At 47.1% G+C, this 19923-nt stretch overlaps 1 protein-coding gene across 1 annotated transcript in view; it reads left to right on the forward strand.

Moving 5' to 3' along the window:
* LOC126365945 (cholesterol 7-desaturase nvd) overlaps positions 1-19923 on the forward strand; it is a 420573-nt gene that overhangs the window by 155585 nt on the left and 245065 nt on the right. Inside the window, exon 2 of the mRNA XM_050008725.1 lies at positions 5311-5365. The gene's annotated coding sequence lies outside the window, so the exon portion shown is untranslated. The remainder of the gene's footprint in view (positions 1-5310; positions 5366-19923) is intronic.

Below are 19923 nucleotides of genomic sequence, written 5' to 3' on the forward strand. Positions count from 1 at the left end.
GTAAGTTATTGACGACGGCAACACACTCCTGAGAGAGAACTCCTAAACGTACACAGCGTCAAATATTACAGTACATACGTCTGTCAAATTATTAAGGAAGTCACAGAATTATTTAGAAAGCAGAAAAAAGTTGTAGGTGACAAGACGCGAATCCGTAGCTAGCAGTCTTCCACTTCACAATTCTACACTTGTAACTTGTAACTAAGACTCCGTGCTGTAACTTAGATCTCAAACAGGCTTTAAGCGCCGATAAGTCATTATATAGCGTTTAATAATAATAATAATTGTAATAAATCGTACTGAAAACTTCGTGTTTTTGTAAAAAATGCCGATGCTGCGTGTGGCGTCAAAACGACCTCACGTGTGTTCTAAGTCTTGTGAAATGTGCCACGACGGCACATCCACAGTGCTTTCAAACTACGTGGTCGATTACTAAACTCGATGGCATATGGCGGAGTGCCAAGCACCGGAGACCTAGAACGACAATTGCTCTGAGAACTGAGACATGAAATGAGCGATTTTCATCAACTGTCGTGGTAGAAAGCCACGTCTCGATTCAGAAGGTTGTGTGCCCATCGTATTTCCGCAGCTTCCTTCACCACTGAGTCTCAATAGGATGAGACTGTGGCCAGTATGTTGACTTTCTTGTAAAACCAGTGGGCTCGGCTCTGAGCAGTATGGGACTTAACATCTGAGGTCATCAGTCCCCTAGAACGTAGAACTACTTAAACCTAAGGACATCACACACATCCATGCCCGAGGCAGGATTCGAACCGGCGACCGTAGCAGTCGCGCGGTTCCAAACTGAAGCGCCTAGAACCGCTCGGCCACAACGGCCGGCCAAACCAGTGGGTATACAGTGTTCAGCTACTGCAGACTCGCCGATGTGCCGACACGCTTATATGGTGACGCACGTGTATTTTGCTCTACAGTATGTAACTGTGCCAAATGATTTTAATTCAGCAATCGCGTCGTCTCGAAGACTGCTGTAGGATTAATAGGTGAAATATCGGAAGACGAAACAGTGGTGTCCGGGACGCACGCCCGAAAGGTGATGGAATATTCTACTTTCGGGAAACAGTTCAGGAGCGGCGACAGCGTCTTCCGGTTGCGCCTCCGCCTGGTGAACCCGCGCAGCCGCACACCTGCCCGCGCGCGTCGCTTCACGGCAGCGGTGCAGGGTGGCGGGGCGCTCCCACTCTCCACCTGCAGCGTGTGTTGCTAAACGGCTCGTGCGGTCCCACATGCAGGTTGCTTATCTAGCGACCTTCAGAGCCCACAAAAGTTTTATTTTCGGTACTTCATAATAGGTTGAATTTTAAAAAAATGCCGCGAAACTCCGCTGATCAGTATAATCTTACATTAAAGGATTAACACAGAATATTAAGTTGAGATGTTCCTTTTATCCGCGAGGTAGAGGTCAGCGTCCACGCACTGAATGCGACGTGCGTCGCGCGGTACCAACTACGCGACGTAACACTCGGGTGCGTTTACTGGCGGAGCCGGACTGACTCTCTCTACTGTCACACACACACACGTAACACAGCTCTAAATAAGGGTCGCGGACCACGCTGGAACCCGGGAGACACGGTCAGACTTCACGACTCCACAGCCAGTGACTGCAAGCGCTAGGGAGACGCCGCTGACAGACCTGTGTGCCGCCCCTAACTGGCGACTGTTTCCACACAACGAATCGGCAGTACTGTTCAAAGTCAGTGGGGAAATAGTCAAGCACAAACACCACTCTCACGCTTGCACGAAACGGAGTTTACTTGGTATCGATTAACCCTGGCCAAAGCTGTCGCTCCCATTCAACATCAGCTCCAGCTGCAGCTGCAGCCAGCTAATGTCTCGGTGCTGTGTCCAGAAGTCTCTCTCTTTGCCGGAGTCCGGGCTCCCTGATTCCCAACATTTCGTCGAGAAAAACAGGAGATTGCTGAGCAGAATTGCACCCTAAGCTCAGTAGCACTCTTCAGATTCTCTCCGTCTTAAGTATTACAATAAGTAGACCGCAAAAGATCGCATACTTCCGAGGTCTGAGATACACAATGAAAACACCACCTCCGCCCACAACGATAGCTACAAGCCATAGCAGCTATTATACACATCAAAAATGTTTTGCATCACCCCAGTCCACAGAACTGAAGACAGACGTTGACTGTGGATACTGTATCACAGACACTGTCCCTTTGACTGTTCAGAGACGTCACTAAACTCGCCCAAATGTGTTAACAACCAAGCATGAGCAGCGCCTGTTAGAAGGAGGGGGTCCGACAGCCGACGAGTTTCAGTCATTTCACCAGGAAAGAGGTACACGGCTCGTGTTGTCTGTAGTTCAACCATACCTAGGCGGTCAATACCGCGGTTCGATAGCTTCCGCATTGTTACTTTCTGCCAGGAAGGGCTGTCAGCAGGGGAAGTGTCCAGGCGTCTCAGAGTGAACCAAAGCGATGTTGTTCCGACATGGAGGAGGTACAAAGAGACAGGAACTGTCGATGACATGCCTCGCTCAGGCCGCCCAAGGGCTACTACTGCAGTAGATGACTGCTGTACATTGATTATGGATCGGAGGAACACTGACAGCAACGTCACCATGTTGAATAATGCCTTTCGTGCAGCCACAGGACGTCGTGTTATGACTCACACTGTGCGCAATGGGCTGCATGAAGCGCAACTTCACTCCCGACGTCTACGGCGAGGTCCATCTTTGCAACCACGACACCATGCAGCGCGGTACAGAGGGCCCAACAACATGTCGAATGGACCGCTCAGGATTTGCTTCACATTCTCTTCACCGATGAGTGTCGCATATGCCTTCAACCAGATAATCGTCGGAGACGTGTTTGGAGGCAACCCAGTCAGGCTGAACGCCTTAGACACACTGTACAGCGAATGCGGCAAGATGGAGGTTTCCTGCTGTTTTGGGGTGGCATTATGTGGGGCCGACGTACGCCGCTGGTGGTCATGGAACGCGCCGTAACGGCTGTACGAAACGTGAATGCCATCCTCCGACCAATAGTGCAACCGTATCGGCAGCATTTTCACGAGGCATTCGTCTTCATGAACGACAATTCTCGCCACCATCGTGCACATCTTGTGAATGACTTCGTACAGGATAACGACATCGCTCGACTAGAGCCGCCAGAACGTTCTCCAGACATGAAGCCTGTCGAGCATGCCTGGGATAGGTTGAAAAGGGCTGTTTATGGGCAACGTGACACTCCAACCACTCTGAGGGATCTACGACGAATCGCAGTTGAGGAGTGGGACAATCCGGACCAACAGAGCCTTGGTGAACTTGTGGTCAGTATGCCACAACGAATACAGGCGTGCATCAATGGAAGAGGACGTGCTACTGGGTATCAGGGGTACTGGTGTGTACACAATCGGGACCAGCACCTCTGAAGGTCTCGCTGCATGGTGGTAAAACACAGTGTATGGTTTTCATGAGCAATAAAAAGGGCAGAAATGATGTTATGTTGATCTCTGTTCCAATTTTCTGTACAGGTTCCGGAAACCGACGTGATGCTAAACTTTTTGGGTGTGTGTATTTAACATAACATAGGCTTTTCAGCTAATAAGATCCACACACATCAGCCGTCTATCGCGCTGCTGGAGGAACAGAACGGCCTACCATTGAAATTCCTTGTCGGCCATTTGGTCAGCACGGGAGCGCGCTACAGAGTATGCATCGTTGTGCGCGGTGGTCACGCATCCAATTAAGAACCGTGTTATAAGTCACTCGTATTTAGGCGAGCAAATCGGCCGCCTAGTGTTAGTGCAGCGCGAGGTGCATTTGTTTGCGAACCTGTGCGGCTCCAGGGCCGGTAGAACGTCGCGGCCGGGGGGGCCTACAGGGCGGCAGCAAGCGAGGCACCTGCAGCTGGCGAGTGTGGACGGCAGTTACTCGCATGTCCTTTCTGCAGGGAGATGTTCCAGGAAATTGCGGAGTGTCAGAAAACCTTAAAGGTGGCTAAGTTGCAGCCCTCTGAGGACCGACAATAACTCACGTCTAATGTTAGTGTAAATATGAATACATCTGCGTTCTCCGAAGAATGAGGCAGATCCATAGACACAGCAATATCTCAATGCCTTTAAAACTGCAGAAGTTAATATTTCCCGTTGACTAAACATTTACACAGTGAGCGTCTGAATTCACAACTTTTAATCGCTTCGTGTGATTTCAACAAACGGTGACTCAGCGGCGCCGCGCAAATCGTGACAAGACGCCGTAGACAGCCCGGATACCCTACTCGGCCATTCAACGTAAATCTCTGTTGTCGTCATCAATTACAGGCGTTATTATTGAGTAATTCGTTTATGTTTTATTTTATGTTTCTTTGTACTTCATTAACTCTGAATCCTAGCCAATGCACAGACTACTTCACTGCAGGATCACAGTTGCAGGTTATCATCTGCATGAAAGCAGACGCACGCGGTTCGACCCTATGACTACACCGAGTTAGTCTTTCCAGAGTCGTGCGTAGCCCAAGTACCTAAAGTAGGTGTAATCGCAGAGAGGAACTGCTGAGCCGTTTGGTACAGTCGCCATGTCCCGCCATTCTTAATGTCCTGGAGACCATCATGAATCGCGGTGACTTCAGTTTAATTATCTCCTTCGAATAAAGGCGTTATTTCTTTGTCTCTCGTTGCGTATTTCTTGCATTTACGCCGTGTACTATACTGTAGTAGTTGTTTGTATGTCCGGTCCAAGGTTCATAGAGCTTGCGTCGACACATCACGGGAAACTTACTTTTGCCTATATGGTTTGCACATTACTATATTTTGGAAATGAAAGTAACACCCGTTATGGGTTGTAGAATTTTTTGAGTCATTGTCGAGCAACATTCAGGTAACCTCTATCTAGGCGACATGTGAAGCCACTTATAAACACTAACGTGTTCACTGCGAAGCATGTCATTTCATGCACCAACGTCAAGCTCATTCTTGTCGTACGTCTACGTGAGTCTGAGGCAAATTAGTCTGCACGTAGACGAACCACAAGAATGAATTTGATGTTGATGCATGAAGTGATGTGCTTCGCAGTGAACACGTTAGTGTTTATAAGTGGCTTCACATGTCGCCTCGAGGACTGCTACTCATACAAGATAGAGGATTAGTTTGTGTATTATTTGTATTGTGACATGTTGAACGGCATTTATCTTAATGCTGCTGGATAATGACTAAAAGTCAAAACTGTCCAATAGCAAATAATTCTGTAGACTGTGCAGCCCATAACGGACAATATTTTCTTTTGGAGTGTAGTTCATGTTAGTGCAGACCTCTAACAATGAATTTCGTGTTTTTCAGATCACTGTTGCAGTCTGCCAGCCCGGGTGAATTACGCGCTTTCGTGGCTTAAAAGGTACGTTAAGCCTCCAGCAGAACCTTACTTCTCGGAGATTACGTGTGCATTCTTATAAGGCAAACGAATCACAGCAACAGTCGTTCCGACTGTATGAGGCTGCACTACCAGCTCTAAAACAGCAGTTAATAAGAACGCTTTTATCGTGTATTTCACATCACCCAAAAACAGCATCTTGAAGTTGCCATTATTATAAATATGTTTTAATCTGATCCACTAGCTAGTGGTGTTGACGTTGCTGTTGTTCTACCTGTTCTTTTGGGAGCCTACACTGAAGAGTCAGCACTTTTTTTTTCACGTCAACAAGAGACATTGCAGTCACTATGCACTGGACGCCGTTGTTGTTAACTGCCACTTGGCTGCTTAGCTGATTCTTACAGACATTCCCTTTATGATTCAAAATATTGATGGAACTACCATATAAGCACATGCAATGTCCGATTTCATTTCTTAGTAACGCGGAGTAGGCCACCGGATGTCACGAGAGGTGGACCCACCACTGTAAAAGGAGACGGCCCGTGTCGTGTTGTCAGCAGAGATGGAGGAATAGGAGAAGGGCGCAGTGACTCCGAACGTGGGCTGGTAGTCGGATCTTAGCTGCCTAACAAATCCATCAGCGACGTTCAACCCTTCTTAAGTTGCCAAAGCCGATTGTCGGTGGTGTATTTGTGAAGCAGAAACGCGAAGGAACAGCCAGAGGTAAAGCGAGAGCAGGCAGACGTCTTCTGCTGACGGACAGGGACCGCGCTGCATTACGGGGGGAGCAGTGAGTGTGCGTATGAATGTGGAGCAACTCCAGAAGTCACGCATTTCGGTAGGCAGAGCTAAGCGACGCCTGAGGTGGTGCAAAGAAGAGTGATTTGGAGTGCGAACCACGCTGTGTGCTGTGGTAGCCCGACGGGAAGGTTTAGGGAAAGGCCGGAGAACGTTGGCTGCCATCATTGCAGTGAAGTGCTGAGGAGCCGGAGCTGCGGTAGGGGTCTGCTGTCAGATGCCCTCATTGCGCTCACGAAGCCGCTCTATGCGGAAGGACGGGAACACATTTTACATCACTGTCTTTAGGGGAAGCTGATGCTTTGTGTCAGAATGGCAATACTCCCTGTCACATGCGCCACCTGTGAGGCAATGTTTTGTGCCGTATAACATTCCTGAAATCGACTTACTTGCCCAGATTGACGACCTGAATCCAATGGAAGACCTCTGCGAAGAGTTACAACGTCGTTGTCGCTCGAGACACAGGGTCCAACATCACTAACTTGTCCGGTTTCGACTATTGAGGAAGAATGTGCTGCCTTTTGTCCACACACACACTCATTGAAAGTGGTCCTGTCAGAGTTCAGGGGTCATAAAGGATACTCAGCATTTTAATGTCCACTCGTAGGTAGGTAGGTTCCGAAGATGTTTCTCCTTCCTTCGTAACTCCTTCTGCACCATACAGAAATTAAGAAATTTGGACCTAAATGGTCAGCATGTATACATTTTTGTTGTTTCTGCGTCATGTTAGTTAATGGTGAATATGACGAACGGAGTATGGAATCACAAAACTAACTCGGCATTTATCTAACGCGGGAAACGATGTAGAAAGAATAACTGACAGGCCACTTCGCTCCACACAGTGAGAGACAGATTTCTGTCAATTGGATTGGTTTAAAATACATTTTTCGTGGGTAGTACTGTTCTGTTTTAACGGGGAGGGAAGAAGAAAATAGAAAATGTTCTGTAACGCTCTTTATTTATTTTTTATCTGCTTACATGAACGGTGTAGGCCTCGACTGTGTCCCCTGACAGAAAATGAATCTCCGCGTTTCTGTTTACATCGGAAGCGTACCGGTCCCTACGTGGAGGCAGGCGGCGCGCCGCGTGGATGCTGCCGCATCCCCACGTGCTGGCCTCGTTTCAACGGCGCCGCTCAGCGCTGCCCGGGCGTGCCCTCCCTTTTAGCAGGCGCCGAGTTCCCGTCGGGAGGTACCGACACGATCGTTGCGAGCCGGTGACGCAACGCACGCTGGTCCGTGCTGTGTTGTGGCGTGCCGTGCCCGCCGCGTGTTGTCCCCGTTAGCGCGCCACGTAACGGGAAAGCAGAAGGCTTTCAAGTTCAGTGTCAGCGCGTCCGCCCCACCTGCTCCCCGGGCTCGCTGACGAGCTCCCCGAGCCGAGAACGCGCGTCACGTATCTACCGGCAAACACCGCTCCTCAGTTACCCACGCGACTCAGTTATGTGCACACCGAAAACTCGGCCAAGAGCCTGAAATCACTGCCGTGGGCCCCCTCCAGTCGTGGGCGTGCGGTAGCGTTCTCGCTTCCCGCGCCCGGCTTCCCGGGTTCGATTCCCGGTGGGGTCAGGGATTTTCTCTGCCTCGTCATGACTGTCCTTAAGTTAGTTATGTTTAAGTAGTTCTAAGTTCTAGGGGACTGATCACCATAGATGTTAAGTCCCATAGTGCTCAGAGGCATTTTCTAAGACAATTGTAGATGATCGACATCTGAATGCTTAGAATATCGCTGTAAGCAGACTACGATCCTAAAGTGAATTTCTTGTGTCAGCGTGAGGGCCAGTATCATACTTACGTTGTCTACACTGGAAGTCTCATAACCGAGGAAGGCTTATAGTGAATCAACGTTAATGTGGCTTCCAAAGCTAGGGCAGTGTTTCGGAGCAGACGACAAAATTAAATAATGACTACGCACATGTACATTGTGATTGTGTCAGCGAAACTGTAACGTTGTTTTAGTTTATTCGACAGCTTCCATACTTTCCCCAAAAGTAATACCGTCCCTGACACGTAAAAATTAAGTACTAATTTCGACAGGAACTGAACCTTTACAGGCCGGCCGGAGTGGCCGAGCGGTTGTAGGCGCTACACTCTGGAACCGCTCGACCGCTACGGTCGCAGGTTCGAATTCTACCTCGGGCATCAATGTCTGTGATGTCCTTAGGTTAGTTAGGTATAAGTAGTTCTAAGTTTTAGGAGACTGATGACCACAGCAGTGAAGTCCCATAGTGCTCAGAGCCATTTGAGCCATTTTTTTGAACCTTTACATATTTTACAACGGTAGGAAAACCGACCCGACTTGTAAGTAAAACTGTTGTTGGGCTGGTAAGAAGAATCGAGCAGTCAATCATTTCCCGGTAGTTTGAAGGGCAGTAAGGGCCTCGACACGATAGTTATCATCGGTCTGGCTGACTAGAACTGATTTGTTCGTGTATTTCTTTCTTTATTTCAATGGAAATGTCAAAATTTAATACTTTGGTGGTCGCTGACATACGAGGGTCGGTCAAAAAGTAATGCCTCCCATTTTTTTTCTACTTAAAAAAATTAAGTTAAGTGAAAAATTTGAATTTGGCGCCATTCCTCAAACCTTCTTCTGCAATCCACTGCAGTAGTAACTTTCTGTGTCAACAGGTGGCAGCACAGCAGAAGTTTGTAAGATGGCCGACATCGATGTTCGTTTGAGACAGCGTTGTGTGATTGAATTCTTGAATGCAGAAGGTGAAACGCCCATACGCATTCATGAAAGACTGAAGAAGGTGTATGGTGTTGTGACAGTGGATGTCAGCACTGTTAGACGATGGGTTCGTCGTTGTAAGGAAGCTGAAGGGCAAACACCGTTGACTGACGAAAAGCGGAGCGGCAGGCCGGTGAGTGCAGTGACTCCACACAACATTCAGCAAGTTGATGACATCATTCGTGGTGACCGTCGGGTGACTGCAGATGAAAGATTGTGCACGGTGGGTTCCAAGAATGTTAACCGATCAGAATAAAGAGGTAAGGAAAACAATAGCCTCCCAACACTTCCAGCGCTTCCGTTTGGAGGGAGATGAGTTTCTGAAAAAATTGTGACCGGGGACGAAACATGGGTGCATTTTTTTGAACCCGAATCAAAGAGGCAGTCAATGGAGTGGCGTCACACAAGTTCGCCGAGGAAGAAAAAATTCAAAACTGTGCGATCGGCAGGGAAAGTTATGGCAACAGTTTTCTGGGATACAGAGGGTGTGATTCTGGTTGATTTTTTGGAGCAGGGATGCACAATAAATTCTGTTCAATACGTCACAACCCTCAAAAAACTTAAAGCACGTCTTCAGCGAGTTCGCCCAACAAAATCAATGGCAGATGTTGTTCTTTTGCATGACAATGCAAGACCACACACCAGTCGTCACACCTCTGACGAGATTGTCAAAATTGGATGGGAAGTTTTGCCTCATCCCCCATACAGCCCTGACCTGGCACCATCAGACTTCTATCTGTTCGGGCCACTAAAAGAAGCTCATCGTGGGATTCATTTTGAAGATGAGGAGGCCGTCAAAACATCCGTGCGTCAATGGCTTAGGAAGCAGAGCTGTGATTTTTACCGTGCTGGGATACATGCCCTTGTTCAAAGATGGACCAAAACTGTAGAGATGGGCGGAGATTACATTGAAAAATGACAAAATGATCCTCAATGTTGTGGTTTTCAACCTATGTAATTGCATTTAAATTTCCTGACAATTAAACGTAGAAAAAAAATAGGAGGCATTACTTTTTCACTGACCCTCGTATAACAATTTTTATTGAGGAAACGGCCCCAATAATTAGAACGTAGAGCCATAGTACCGCAGAGCATTCGCAAGTTCCAAATGAAGAGTTGACGTTCGAGTTTGGTACCACGATCAGAAACTACAAACTGATTGTATCAGCGTGAGGCAGCATACGTAATTCAATACCAAATACGAGTACTCAAAAGAGCCACGTAGCGTATACAATTTAAAGTTGTTAATGATAGTGTCTCTGCATTCGATGAAAAATTAATCGGCATGCTGGTTTTGAAGGTACTGGTGGCATGGCAAGGGACTCTGTAAATGGAATGCTGGAGAATTCCAAACATATTTTGTTGGATTTAGGCAGAAAGACTGAGCTCCACACAACGCTCTGAACTGTTTGACGATGAAGGTACTGACTGGTCCACGTGAAAGGTGACGTGTTGTCGCCTCGTATGGTCAACTTACAACTTTCCACATACGGGGGTGGACAAAAGAAGCCCGCGAGAAATGCACGCTTCAACATACAGTAAATGCAGGTGCTAGCGTGTCCTGCACACTGCGCTGTTGTATCTGGCCACGAACTGCACCTGTGCAGTAGGTTGCGGTCAGAAAAATGGTTCAAATGGCTCTAAGCACTATGGGACTTAACTGCTGTGGTCATCAGTCCCCTAGAACTTAGAACTACTTAAACCCAACTAACCTAAGGACATCACACACGTCCATGTCCGAGGCAGGATTCGAACCTGCGACCGTAGCGGTCGTGCGGTTCAGGACTGTAGCGCCTAGAACCGCTCGGCCAATCTGGCCGGCTGCGGTCAGAACAGTGTTGTGTGTAGTCGTGAGTGCATGACGTCGGAGCCAAGTAAATTCGAGCGTTGGTCAATTTTGGTGCTGGTGTGGTGGCTTCTGCCATAACCGACGTAACCGACACGTCTAGTGTTTCGAGACGCACCGCACACAGGGAAACAGTCGGCTAAGTCACAACGCGGACGAAAGTGTGTACCGAGTGAGCTTCACAGACGGTCGTTGACGACAGCTGCAAAAGTCACTGCACAACAGAAATTCGCACTCGCGAATGCTGTGACCACCAAAATAACACGAAGGGATCTCAAAAAAGGTGGAATTCAATGGAGAGCTCGAATTCCAAAAACCAACTATCAGTGACGCAAATGCTCCTAACAGGAAATCGTGGTGTGCGCAGGGATAAAACCTGATCTGCGGGCCAATGGAATGGTCGAATGAGATGTTACCAACTTCTGGCCGAGATTACACTCCGAGAATGAAAGGTGATGCAGGTTCGGAGATGGTTTGGGCAGCCTTATCCCGGCGTTCCGTGGGCCCTGCGACTACTCCGAAAAGTGGCATCACTGCCAGCGATTACTTGGACGTTTCGCCCTGTCATATCCGTGCCGTAGTGCAATGTTGGTAGTACTGTGTTCCCAGTGGACAGGGCCCCTGTTCACGCAGCTCGTATCGTAAAGAACTGACTTTGTGAGTACGAGGATGAGTTAGCGCACCTCCCGTGGTGTTGTTTTCTGGCGTTTCCGGATTTTTGTCCAACCCCTACAGCCGGACAGTGACAGTTGCAGCAGAAAGACGTGACAAAGGGTCTACAATCTACCGCGTCACACGCACATATCACATCCTCGGGATACATATCACACACTGAAGTTTCACGGATGACAACAGTATCTGGCTTCTCACGAAATCAAGCTATTTCAATTCATAGGCTGAACTGAGACCGATCCGTGAAGATAACGCCCCTCCATTGATTTAGAGTTCGTTCTGCCCTCTACATGTGGCCTCTGGTGGGCAGTCGGTACATAGTTCTTCACTGTATTCAGAAAATGTTGTGAGTATGGAAGTTGATATCTCTTCCCCGGTGGCTGCACCAGGGTTGACAGTAACTGGGATGGCGAAACGGTCCCTTTTTTCTACTGCATGACACGAAAAATCGGTTCCTTCCAGTCGTTTTAGGCCTCGAGTGTTCTAGGTTGTGCCCCCTGCATACCGAACCGCAGTTCACATGCTGTTGTTAACGTCTACGAAAATTCGAAGGACGAAGAGAGGGTGGCGAGAGAAATTGCGTCTCAATTTAACCTTGCACCAATATATCAATTGCTTCGATAACAGTTGGAACGGTGTATGATTTTGGACGAGACTGGAGTAGCTGTGGATGTTTTATGTTTCATCTGGCAGTGCCAGTGGCTCGGCGCGCTCTGCATACCCAAATGACGCTAAAGGACCGGAGCGGCACTGATTTCCTCGTGTATTACTGGCCGCGGCTAAGGCACGGAGCTTCTCTTTCCTGCGACTGCAATAGGTAAGTGATTGCGGCAGTTTGAAACGAGTCGTTAAATGTAACGTAGTTTCGTGGTTCCGCCGAGCTGCCTCGTCGCCCGACTGAAAGTACTTTCTCCGTCGGGCGGTCGCGTTTAACCGGTCAGCTACTCGCCGGCTGTCAGACTGGTAGCGGTAGCGGCGGGCCCAGGAATGTGGAGGCGGAAAGAGAGCCGGAGTAACGCCGAGCAGGAATTCCGGCGCGGGCCGCGCCCTACTCCCTACTCCTCCAGCTACTCCTCCAGCTCTTCACTACGCTAGGCCGATTTAGCGGCGCCTACACCGCAATGATCCCGTCTCCTTACGTGACTTGCGGCTACCACCGTCCATCACGTAATGGATTAAAGTGGCCAGCGGTACAACCGTACTAGCTTTAAGTTTATCCTGTATCATCACATTAACATCAACTACATTACCGACGCTACAAGCAAACACATTGCGCAGTCTTACAGCTCCACTTGTAAGAGTGAAACGTGATAAGGTACGGGAAACTGACACGTGTGAAACTGCACGGCGACAGAAGGTGAAGTTCAGCGCAGCGCGATTCCGCGTCACCGCGGCGTCGCCGACCGGCCGGCTGCCGTCCCTCAGGCAGCGGCCTCGCAGGCCGGCACGCGGGCCTTCCCGCGCCTCGGAGCCGCTGCTTCCCGTTCAGACAGCTCCTCGTTTTGCCTCAAGAGGCTGAGTGCAGCCCGCTCCAGGGGAGGATCCCTGGACCCAGGCCCTCTGACGTCTGCCACTCGCGCTCAGTCACGTAGGCGGACAACAAAAGCAGAAACGTCCACAACCAACACCGACTCAAAGGAAGGCCTCGGCGCTTGTTCGTGGCGTCACGTCAGCTAGGCACGGCGAACGCCAGCTCCGTTGCAGGCACAAACTCCTGGGCGTGCTTATCACTATAACTCTCTTATTTTTGGACAAAATGTTTCGTATTGTTTTGGATTCTGCAGTTTTATTTAGATGAAAGATTTTCTTACTATCGTAAACCTACAAATGAAGATCATAGTTCTGCATTGATGAATTCTGTTTTGCAAAATCTAGTTCACATACCTGAAAATAATTTCGAAAATAATGACTCCAGTTGACCACTAATTCGATTGTATTAGAGCTCATAACCTCGAATTCACATATCGTACTATTATTTTCAATTGAAATCTTTGCTATAACCTGACTTGTCACAACACAGCTAACTGTATGATCTTTACTCTGAAAAGCAGTCTTTGCCTACATGCAGGTCAAATAAATCGTTCCTTAGAATAAATAAAAAATAACGTAGGAAAGGCGATTTCCTCTATTCAAGTGTGAATACTAGTTCCTGAACTGACCGGTCAAAATTCGTTTACTACGTAAGACTGACGACACAAAACCAGTAGTGGCGCCTGTGTACAACATCGTACAGGTCTTCAAAAGGTATAAATAAAGAATAAAGAACTACAAAAACTGAAAACACGGAACACTATCGGATTTACTTACTTTGGAATATTTGGTTGGTAAAAATGCATCCCTGTGAATGGCGGCAATCCACTTGCGACGAAGGTCTTCGTCGTTAGGAAACGAAAACTCTTGGACAATTCCCGTTACAGCGAGGAACACAACACTTTTACACCATAGTGAAAACTCTCACTATAACTGCTGTAGTCGAAAAAACGCAATAAGTAACACGAAAGGATCGGCACTGTACGACCAACACTGCGATCGTATGCCATGTGGCATGCCTAGGCGTCGTCACGTGGCGCCAGGGCCTTCTTTAGAGTCGGTGTCGCCAAAAGAGAGCCGCCACGTAGATAACTGCGAATAACTGGTCGTACCTGCGACCCGCCACTGACTTCAGCGTCAAACATTAACCTACTTGGCGTAAATGTATTTTAAATGCAACTTTTCAATTACCTCCCAATTATTAAATGTGAAGATTTTAGGTTAGGCTTTACTGTGCCTGCCATTGACATCGAATGATACAACAAGTTTGCTGTCGCCAAAACTGTTTATGTACCTCCACGGCGTGATCATCAGGTGGATGAACATTTGTTAGTATGACGTGTGTTTGTGTGTCTGCGCATTAAGCAATGTATTATACAATAACATATAATCTGAAGAATCCCCTGTTTTGGCAAGTTTGCTCGCATTCAATCACTCCTTCGAACCACCCCCTCCCTCCCTCTCTCTTTCTCTTCCTCTCCCTCTGCCTCCAGTCTTTCATCCATATCTGTGAATTGCAACCAAAATTGTTATTTATGTATAATTTTACCACTGTAGCTAACATAATTATTGTACTAAAACTTTTAAAAATGTCACCCTATTATATAAACGAGTATGAAGTCTAACCTATATAAACTTGACAAAATCGGATTTATACACCACCTAAAATATTTATTTCAACGCATATATTCAACAGTTCAAAACAAAGATCTCCAAAATCCATTAACACTTATTCCGTAATAATCTTGTTATGATGTCTATTCTTTGTAGTTTGCGATAATGTTCCTCTTCTGCTATATGATCAGTGCACTTAATAGATTCCAGACGTCACATTTAATTACAAAATATGAGAGTATATATGTGATGTGTTACGGCATTCAAAGGCACCTGTGAGCACTGGAGGTACTCTATTTTACTTACTTTATTTTTATCGTTTGATATACGTTTTGTTTTTTGTCAAAAAACCTAAAACAATGTTCTGTTTCTCCACTAGACACTGCCGTAAGTTCCTCCAAAAAATCGCAACACTAAACACACACACACACTCACACACAAACGTCATACAAACAAATATAAATCCACCTGATGATGATGGAGGTCGTGGAGAAATAAACAGTGACTGGTAACAGTAAACTTGTTGTTTGATTTGAACTCCCCATCTAATTCGTACTATTCGTCCTTACCTAGTGCTCTAGACTTGTGAGTTTCGCTGTCATTACCGGCCATTCCTCGCACGTTCGCTATTACCGATGAAAACCATTGGCTTTGCCGCAGTGTTAAAACCGGTTCCGGTGATATCGCAGAAGCTGAGAACTGCCGGGCTCGGGTATCACCTGGACGGGTGATCGCCGGGTCTGCCAGGCGCAGCCCTCCAGCCTCGTGAGGCCAACTGAGGAGCTACTTGACTGAGAGGTAGCTGCTCAGGTCACGAAGACTGACAATGGCCGGGACTGCGATGTGCTCAGCACGTGCGTCTCTATATCCGCTTTCAGTGACACCCGTCGCGTGTGGATGACACAGCGGTTGGTCGGTACCGTCGGGCCGTCCCAGGGCTATTAGGACGGAGTATTACAGGTGAAAGTGTTTTCCACGCTCAAGAAATGAGTCCTGTTGCTCGGGCCTCAGTCTTTCTGCGGCTTGTGTGTCCGTGTACTAACAGTTTGCGGATGTTTTCATTCGGTCCTCAGCCACTGCAGTCGCATTCGTTTTCGTAGAAGGAAATTAGGGACTCTCGCTCAATACACAGTTAGTCGGGAGAAAAGGCACATACTATAAGGGGTAACAGTATTGGTAATTCTGTGCTCTTCTTAATAGTTTATGAGAAAACTGATGAAAACTGTGCGAAACAGACCAAATACTGGTGATAGTAAATGAAAAAAAACTGTGATCTAATGTTTTGTCGAATTGTGTACATTTCCACACGAGTCCGCCGTCAACTGCACTGCATTTTGCAAATCTTGTAGGCAGCTGCTGATCTGAGCTCATTCGTTATTTTTAGCAAACCGTGTTTCACGGAACTGTCTTAGACATCTTCAGTGCTCATATGTGAGTGCTGGAGAAGAAGACCGTTCAGTGACGTCCGTGAGTTTCAAACAGCTGAATCCACGTACGGTTAAGAAAAGGGCACATCTTCATTTGAAGTTTATCGTTCAGAATGAGCAACATTATCACTTGTCAAAGCATTTACTCCTGACTGATCCCGTATATTATAAATTTCCCAGTGCATCACCAATGAGACACATCACAGAGAAGCTACTGAAACAATATAGCAGTTGCTATAAAGCGAAATTATATTTAGCATTTTTTAAGAAAACGGAAGTGCACGTGACATTGACAGTAAGTATTCCTGTAATCAAAAGGGCCATTCCTACTTTTCCTCTGATTTAATGTGACGGGAATGGACGTCGACACGACCAGTTCCCTGGCGGCAGTGGGTGGTCCTGCCGCTGTCAGTAGACGCCGGTCAGTCACTCGTGGCCTGTGAAGGAAGCCGCAGCCGTCTGCTCCCCGCGCTGCAGCGCTACCCTTCCGTTTCTAATCAAGCACAACCTGCTTGCGTCGCTGTCATATAGGACTATGGCAGCAGGTGTCATTAAGGTGCACAACATGGGAGATGCAGATGGAGGGACGTTCTGAGACTCACTCTGTCCCGTTCATCGATGGTTCAAATGGCTCTGAGCACTATGGGACTTAACTACTGTGGTCATCAGTCCCCTAGAACTTAGAACTACTTAAACCTAACTAACCTAAGGACATCACACACATCCATGCCCGAGGCAGGATTCGAACCTGCGACCGTAGCAGTCGCGCGGTTCCGGACTGCGCGCCTAGAACCGCTAGACCACCGCGGCCGGCCCCGTTCATCGACTGCCCGCTGAGTTATTGCGTTTTACCCTGATCATCACGATTGAGGCCGTGAAATTCGTGTCGAAGAATGTAAAAAAATTGGCACGGTAAACAAGTCTTCCTTCATACCCGTTCTTCTGGTGTCCGTTTTCCGCAACGGAGAAACTTGAGCCGTTTGTTCGGAAGTAACAGGTGTGACCACCGCTCAGGGAACAGGCCTGGAGTGGACAACCCTGCACTTTAGTCCCCTTACTCTAGAAACCAGCCAACCAGTTCCGTTCCAGACAGCCTACCTCAGAAAATAATCTGAGGAGATGCTGCGAATCGAAGCGCAGTGACAGTAGCGCCTGCACGAGAAGACGCGGTTCCCCGCGCCCAGGCGGACGGCGAGCGCTCACCGCGAGCACCTGGTCGGCGCCGCGCTTCTCGTCCGGCACAAGTCGGCGCTAGTCGCCATCAACGCCTACTCGCTGCATTTTTACCGCAATTCACTGATATTATTCCGTGGCACTGTATTTCACCTAAATCTTCCTCATCGATTCCATCCACTTCATATCAATCAATTTAATTCAATTAATCACGGATAATGGTACACGTGGGTGTCGGTTTTCTGTTTACATCAAAGTTGTATCCATTAAATCTGTAATTTTCAGCATTGCTGCGCCGATTTTCGAAGTTATTATCTTTTCCGCGACGTTTCTCACTTTATTTTACAAAAACAACTATTTGTGATACGACTGAATCAGCAAAGTGTGATACAGCTCCAAAGACAAAATTTATAAAGCCTTCGAGATAGAGATTTTACTCTGAAACGACTACGAGCTAAAATAAACCAATGTTTTCGCACAAAAATAGTTCAAATGGCTCTGAGCACTATGGGACTTAACAGCTGAGGTCATCATTCCCCTAGAACTTACAACTACTTAAACCTAACTAACCTAAGGACATCAAACACATCCATGCCCGTGGTAGGATTCGAACCTGCGACCGTAGCAGCCGCGTAGTTCGGACTGAAGCGCCTAGAACCGCTCGGCCACCGCGGCTGGCTGTTTTCGTACAGTTGACCGGTATATACTAGCAACAGTATGTAACAGCTCTTTAGAGGGTTTTGGTGGTCAAGATTTTTAAAACTGTACATCTCGGAAGGACAGCAACAGAGAGTTACGTAGATACTTTCTTTCACGGACTTAATTATAAAGTTCAGCGTCAGTGTAAGAAAGGAAAACAATGATAAAGAGGAGTAACCTTTTTTAAAAAATCGTCTGCAGTGGTCTTTGTCCCCAACGGGTTTCTAGAATAATAGTGCGATATATAACATCGGGCTCCTAATTTCGGATCAGACGCGCTGGCGACTACTCCTTCTGTCACCTCTTTCAAACTCAACATACACTGCGTGACAAAAAAAGTGTAGCACCCTCAAGACACAGTCGGATCTCATCACAACATCGACGGGTATGTAAATGAGAGGTAAACAGCCACCGGAATGCATTATTGTTGGTCGTATTAGACCGTCCGCAAGCGCAGCGACTGGAAAGCAACGCAACGGGTCTGCGATGTCTGGTTACAACGCAGCTCCGCGACTCTGCAATGAGAAACTGCAGTTCCCGTATGCGAGCGTGTAGGGGAAGGACTGTTCTTTATTGTACCTGAGCGTCTTCTGATCACACAGGACATGTCGAGTACAGATTCGACCACACAAGAAGATGTCGTCCTCTATTATTATTACTTACCAATGAAAAAAAGAAGGAAATTCTGGGTTCATCCATACATTCACAGAAACATAAACTGCAGGCTGTTTGTAGCAGTAAACGAGCTGCAAGAAACAGATTCGAAATTCATTCCTTTTGATAGAATGAGTAAACATTGCTACAGTGATTTCGTACAACTGATTTCTCCCGCCATGTTGTTGTTGTGGTCTTCAGTCCTGAGACTGGTTTGATGCAGCCCTCCATGCTACTCTATCCTGTGCAAGCTTCTTCATCTCCCAGTACTTACTGCAACCTACATCCTTCTGAATCTGCTTAGTGTATTCATCTCTTGGTCTCCCTCTACGATTTTTACCCTCCACACTGCCCTCCAATGCTAAATTTGTGATGCCTTAATGCCTCAGAACATTCCTACCAACCGGTCCCTTCGTCTTGTCAAGTTGTGGCACGAACTCCTCCCCAATTCTATTCAATACTCCCTCATTAGTTTTGTGACCTACCCATCCAATCTTCAGCATTCTTCTGTAGCACCACATTTCAAAAGCTTCTATTCTCTTCTTGTCGAAACTGTTTATCGTCCATGTTTCACTTCCATACACGGATACAAATACTTTCAGAAACGACTTCCTGACAAATCTATACTCGATGTTAACAAATTTCTCTTCTTCAGAAACGCTTTCCTTGCCATTGCCAGCCTACATTTTGTATCCTCTCTACTTCGACCATCGTCAGTTATTTTGCTCCCCAAATAGCAAATTTCCTTTACTACTTCCATGTGTCTCATTTCCTAATCTCATTCCATCAGCATCACCCGACTTATTCAACTACTTTCCATTATCCTCGCTTTGCTTTTGTTGATGTTCATCTTATATCCTCCTTTCAAGACAATGTCCATTCCGCTCAACTGCTCTTCCAAGTCCTTTGCTGTCTCTGACAGAATTACAATGTCATCGGCGAACCTTAAAGTTTTTATTTCTTCTCCATGGATTTTAATACCTACTCCGAATTTTTCTTTTGTTTCCTTCACTGCTTGCTCAATATACAGTTTGAATACCATCGGGCAGAGGCTACAACCCTGTCTCACTCCCTTCCCAACCACTGCTTCCCTTTCATGTCTCTCGACTGTTATAACTGCCATCTGCTTTCTATACAAATTGTAAATAGCCTTTCGCTCCCTGTATTTTACCCCTGGCACCTTCAGAATTTGAAAGTGATTATTCCAGTCAACATTGTCAAAAGCTTTCGCTAAGTCTACAAATGCTAGAAACGTAGGTTTGCCTTTCCTTAATCTTTCTTCTAAGATACGTCGTAGGGTCAGTATTGCCTCACGTGTTTCAACATTTCTACGGAAACCAAACTGATCTTCCCCGAGGTCGGCTTCTACCAGTTTTTCCATTCGTCTGTAAAGAATTCGCGTTAGTATTTTGCAGATGTGACTTATTAAATTGATA

The sequence above is a fragment of the Schistocerca gregaria genome, chromosome 4 (assembly GCF_023897955.1).
Source record: "Schistocerca gregaria isolate iqSchGreg1 chromosome 4, iqSchGreg1.2, whole genome shotgun sequence".
Classification (NCBI taxonomy): domain Eukaryota; kingdom Metazoa; phylum Arthropoda; class Insecta; order Orthoptera; family Acrididae; genus Schistocerca; species Schistocerca gregaria.